This window comes from Condylura cristata, unplaced genomic scaffold (genome assembly GCF_000260355.1).
Source record: "Condylura cristata isolate star-nosed mole 26May11 unplaced genomic scaffold, ConCri1.0 scaffold00009, whole genome shotgun sequence".
NCBI lineage: Eukaryota > Metazoa > Chordata > Mammalia > Eulipotyphla > Talpidae > Condylura > Condylura cristata.
In genome coordinates this window covers 63620639-63626281 of record NW_004567110.1, presented here as the reverse complement: position 1 = coordinate 63626281, position 5643 = coordinate 63620639, and the positions used below count along the sequence as shown (strand labels likewise).

The window sequence follows — 5643 nt, the reverse complement described above, 5'->3', positions numbered from 1 at the left end:
TGCTTGGTCCTTCATCTGATGGTTAAGGCATAAAGGGTCTTGATTTCTACAACCTGGTTGATGGTTTTGTGAGATCGTTTTTTCACCACCTCCTTGCATGATTCAGGTTTTCTGCTGGTGAGGTCCCCCTTCAGGTTTTCTAAAGCTTTCCTCTACCACGCAGGGCCGGGAGCAAGTGAGACCTATGGATCTACCTGGGCCCCAAATCCCCAGGGCCAGGCCGTAAATCTTGCGAAAGGGCTGGCTCATCTCTCTCGAGATCTCACCACCCGTGGGCATCACAGGGCTTTGCCAAGTTGGCAGCCGGGGACCCTGTGGCACCATAATGGCCTGAGGGTTCTCACATGGCTGGCGTGCGGGCTAATCAGGGAAAGCCAGCTGCCCCGATATGGCAGAATCTTGAGGCATTTTGTGAAGCTGGGAGAGCTGATTTCAGCAGGTCTTACAAGAAGCTCAGGGCTGAGGGCTCCAGTGACCTGCCACGTCTTTCCAGGAAACTGGCCAAGATGATCACTAGGAATCCTAAGGCTCCTGTGGGAACAGGACCCATGCATCTAGTAAGACCAAAGCACTGGTCTAATTCAATTTCCAGTTTGTGGCCGCCCTCCCATAGTGGACATTCTGCTGTCCCTCGGGAGCCAGCCTGTGAGTTGTCCCTCTGCCTGCCAGCTGCACTCCCATCTCCTACCACAACTTCCATGGTCTGTGCATGGACAGGATAACATGGCTCAGCTCACCATATTTTTTTCCCTAGTAAGGTAATTTATGTGATGCTGTAAGTTTTAAAAGCATCTTTAGTAAATAAATTAAGGAGAAATATTGTTAGTTGGTGCATCTTTATTATGGAATTTCTTCTTTTTTCAAAACTTCTTCCCTGCTGCATTTACTGCTTTTTCAGCCATGATTTCTGGGTATTTCCTTCGGCTATATTTTCTGAACTCAGAGTCAGCCATCAGTTCATCCACAATAGTTCTTTTCCATTGTTTCTTGGGAATTCGTGAATGCTAGAAGTCCGCAGGATTGTCAACAATGTACTTCCAATCTGGAAGTACTTGGGGAATCCATCCCTATCATTTTTCTTGCAAAACTATTTTGGGTCCATGCTGGATCTCATCTTCAGTGCTTTGAGATCTTTTTTTTTTTAGTTCATCTGTCAGTTCTGGAGCTTTCATATCAAACCAACCATCACCTGCTGTTTGTTTGTTTGTTTGTATGTTTGTTTGCCGTTCTTTTTGCATTTTTTTCTGATGCTGATACTTGGATTCATGATAGGGTGGACAGTCATTTTTTTTCAAAATCAGGAGTAATGATGGCTTTCTGCAGTAGCTCATTTTCTCTCTAATCTGTGTTAGTGTTCTTTTGTTCGACTGTAGTTTGTCTGCATTAAAATTAATGTATAGGGCCCTCCCTGGTGGCGCAGCGAGTTAAAGCACAACACTGAGAATCTAAAGCCGCTTCCGCATGAGTTTGATTCCCGCCTGCCCCGGAGGAGACCACATGGTGTGGCAGACCTCTCCTGACCCACCCGCTGCTCCCCTCAGCAGTGTACTTCGTCGATCTGCCTGTTCTGTTCCCCACTCTGTCTCTGGTGAAGCCTCTCACCGCCCCTGAGCTTCTGGCCTGTACCCCAGTTCTGTATGTACAAATAAATAAAATCTTAAAAAAATTTTTTTTAAAAAGTTAATGTATAGACCACCCACACTTGTTAACTTCAAAAGTTTAGATTTCGTGGTAGTTAATAAGTCATCTTCATCACTAAACTCACTGTCTTTATTTTTGTCAAGGTCTGATGGTTCTTCACTGCTTTCTTCTTCCTCCTCTTGTTTTTCTTCTTCAGTGTCAATATCACTTGCCTTGTCTTCTTCATTCAAGTAAAAATTTTTATCAGCACCCAAACCAGGAGTTGTGTCAATTACAAACAAGGCGTTGACACATGATATGTTCTTTGAGTTTCCATTTAACGACTCCCCTTTACGATGACTTTCAACAAAACAGAGTGTCCTCTTAATTCTCACTGTTTTCAGAATGCTGGCTTTCATCACTACTGAGAAATAATAAAACAGAATCATCTTTATCCTGAGATAAGCTCAGTCTTCGAGAGTTTGACATCACACTCAAAATCAACATCCCTTTCTTCATTCATGCTTTCACTACTCCTATCATTGTGCACCCCTCTTCATCACTATCATCACGATCATCAGATTCTGTCATATTACTTGTTTTCATGGTGTTCTTCCTTTCATCATTCCACTTGTCCATTTCTATTATTGCAAATGTTTAAGATAAAGATTTTGTTGCAGTCTCACACAGTTCAGATTTGAGTACTCTGAAATGGTTTTGGTATTTTGGGCCTTTGAGAAACTGATTGCTGAATGCTAGTGTCATGATGTTCAGAAGATCTGATTGTACATAGGGGAGCGACTATGGTACAGAGATGCCACCTGAGGGCTTGGGTGGTGGTAATGGAGGATGCAGTGGTGTAACCTGCCAGGGCAGTGAGTCAGAGGTTGGGCGCTGATTGGCGCTGGTGCTGGTGCAGGCTGTGGTAGCACTGGTAAGTGTGGGGTGCCCCATTAATGTCTGTCCTAGTGCTTCAACCCGGATCCCGTTTCCACTATGTCCATTGGAGTTTTGGAACTGAACCAGGTGACTTCCATTTTCTTCCCTAGGATCTGAAGCTCTCCCCGCAGCTCCATTCCCTTCACCTGTCCAAATATGCATCCTCTGGGTCCAGGTGTGGTGTTGAGATTTTCTTTTTCTCTCTTGCTCTCTCTCCTTCTCTCTTTATTAATGAGTACAAATAATCTTTTGTGGAGCAGAATGGCCTGGAGTCACGACCCAGTCCCCATCTCCACCAGGTCCCTTTCGAATGGAACCCCACCCCATGGTCTGCTTTGTTGGCCCATGAGGGGAAACTCTGACCACACTGGGGCAGCAAAGCATTGGGTCAGCCTCTTTGGCCAGGCCAGTGTCTTGCCAGTGTTTGTTCCATGCTACTGCACCCTGCCAGTGACCATAGATTTCCTTGCAATAGTGCTACAGATACAAGAAGACACAGCGTACAGGGGAGGGTCAGTGCAGGCTCCAGCAGTGAAAGTTTGGGATCCACACAGCCACAGGACACCAGGACAGCCCCGCACACAGGCTCAAGGATCATCCTACCAGTCATCTTCTGTCATTGTACACCCCAGGAAAGGACCATGGGTCCAAATCCAAGATTTGAGAGGTGGAAAAAATCCACACCAACAGCTTTCACGTGCCAGACATCTCATATCATCTGACAAATTCTGGGTATTAGGAGGTTCCCCTGAATACAGGGACCCCCAAAACTGGCTGGATCTCTTTGTTTTGTTTTGCAACCATTTTTGAATTTGGATGCATTTGATTTCACATTTGGCTGTTCTAGTAAAAGCAATTGGCTATTACTGTAAAGTTACTATAGCAAAATAAGACAGTGCTAATAACATATTGTGATAACATGTTCCTGTCCAAACCAGTAATTCAAACTCCCTCATTCCACTATCTTCGAGATGTGCACACTAAATTAAAATTCAGAGGAAAAAAATTGGGGAACCAAAAAGCCTTTATTCTGCCTTCAACTCTATTCTCTCTCTCTTAATGTTAGAACTGAGTACAGTAAACTTTTTCATTCCTTAACCTGGCCTTGTTTTATTTGTTTTTAGGATGGCTTTAATGAAAATGAGGATCCTTAGTAACTAGAGATAAAAAGCTCTCCTTTTGTTTTGCTAACTTTTTATTTTAATAGAAATAGAAATTTTAGTTATAACAATATGAATTCATTTGCCTGCTCTATCACTAGTAAATTGTTTTCCCAGCTTCACAAAAATAATAGGGAGTGGGCAAGATGGCATCAGAGTAAAGATGATGAAATCACTACGTCCAAGTTCACATAAGAATATAGGACTAAAAACAGACTATAGACCAACATGCTATGAGTTGCAACCCAAATGAGAACACCCTGGACTCACTAGAAGGGAGATAACTGAGGGATAATCAGCGATTGGGGAGTTCCCCTAGGGAAACTTCCTCCTGGGAGTGCCCAGGTGCCCTGCTAAGCAGTGCCTCAGACAGGATAAATGGAACCCTGTAGTTCCGATTGGGGGAGCTCACAGGCTCTACTGCCGCAGATGGAGGCTTCCTGCTCATTCGGCTCAGTGAGTGTGGGAAAAGACGGTGCAAGTGGACACATAGAGCCTGGAAGGTGGAGAGGAAAATCTGGTGCCTAGGACAGCTGCAAGGCTTACAACCCTTTCAACTTGTTCCCACCATTAGTCACAAAGGTGAAGCCAGCAAGTTCAAAAAGCCCCTGAGATAAAAGGGAGGAAAATGGTTAGACTGAATAAAAAACAGGTCTATTAACATTCCCCCAACCAGTAGAGAAAGACTGCTCAGGGAGAGACTGCTCTGAGTGGGCACAAAAATACTGGGAGGCCTTGAGGGAGGACTGGCAGCCTGCATTACTGGGGGCATGCAGGTGTTACTGGACAGCATGGCTGGAAGACTTGAAAGCTAGTAAGGCACTGCCTTGCAAGACTCACAGTGCTCAGATAATAAACAAAACTGGCTCAACCACAGGCACAGCTGCAACACTTCTACAACGCCCCACCACTCTATGTCTGCATCCAAGCATAGAGGGAACCCAGGACATCAGAAGGCTACAAAGATCAACAGGCATCTTCCAGAGACAAGGACTCATCATGTTGCCAGAAGAAGCTAAACACAAGAGACCCCTGATTGTCACTGGCAGAGATGACAGACATATTTCCACACAGTGGGGGCTGGAAAAACAAAAGAAAACTCAGAATACCCTCCCCAATTAAGTGTCTGGAAGTCCCAGAGAGAACATCCAGAAAGAATACTGGTAAATATAGCAACACAGTGTCTCAACAAATAGAAAGTATTAGAAAATACATGACAGGAAAAGAAGACAAACATATTCAAGCAAGTTCAGAGGGGGAAAATTCACCACACAAAGATCAGACACCAGAAATCACCAAATAGAAGAACTGCTCAGCCTACCAGATAGAGCATTCCAAATCGTCATGATTAACAATCAAAAAGAAGATGAGAAGGAAAAAATAATATGAGGTAAGCAATCAAGGAGTAGAAGAATGCAAACAAGGAAATGAATGAAACAAATGAAAAAATATATATGAGAAATAAATAATAAAAAAAACATGAGAGAAGCAATCAGCGAACTGAAGAAAATGAGACATTAAAAAAAGAAATAGAAGAAATGCAGGAGATAAAAAGCCACAAGAGGAGATAAAGAATGCTGGGGAAAGTAATGAAAACAGAATAGATGAAAAGGAAGAAAGAATCAGCTCCCTCAAAAATGCAAACAGAAAGAGAATTAAAACAGAAAAAGAAAGAGAAGCAAAAAGGAAAAGGAATGAAGAAACACTTCAAGAGTTATCTGACACCATTAGGAAAGGAAATATCAAAGTTATAGGTTTCCCAGAAAGTGAAGAGAAAGGCCGAAGGCCAAGGAATAGAGAAAATATTAGAAGAGAATAATAATAGATAATAGAAGAGATAATAGAAGAGAAATTCCCTAATATGAAGGAGCTAAAAGTAGACATCCAAGAAGCAAGAAGAACACCAAACTACCATGACAAAAGG

General features: G+C 43.2%; 1 pseudogene; it reads right to left on the bottom strand.

Annotated features, from left to right (window-relative positions):
* Positions 1–806: 806 nt before the first annotated feature.
* LOC101636743 lies at positions 807–3157 on the bottom strand (annotated as a pseudogene).
* Positions 3158–5643: the final 2486 nt, after the last annotated feature.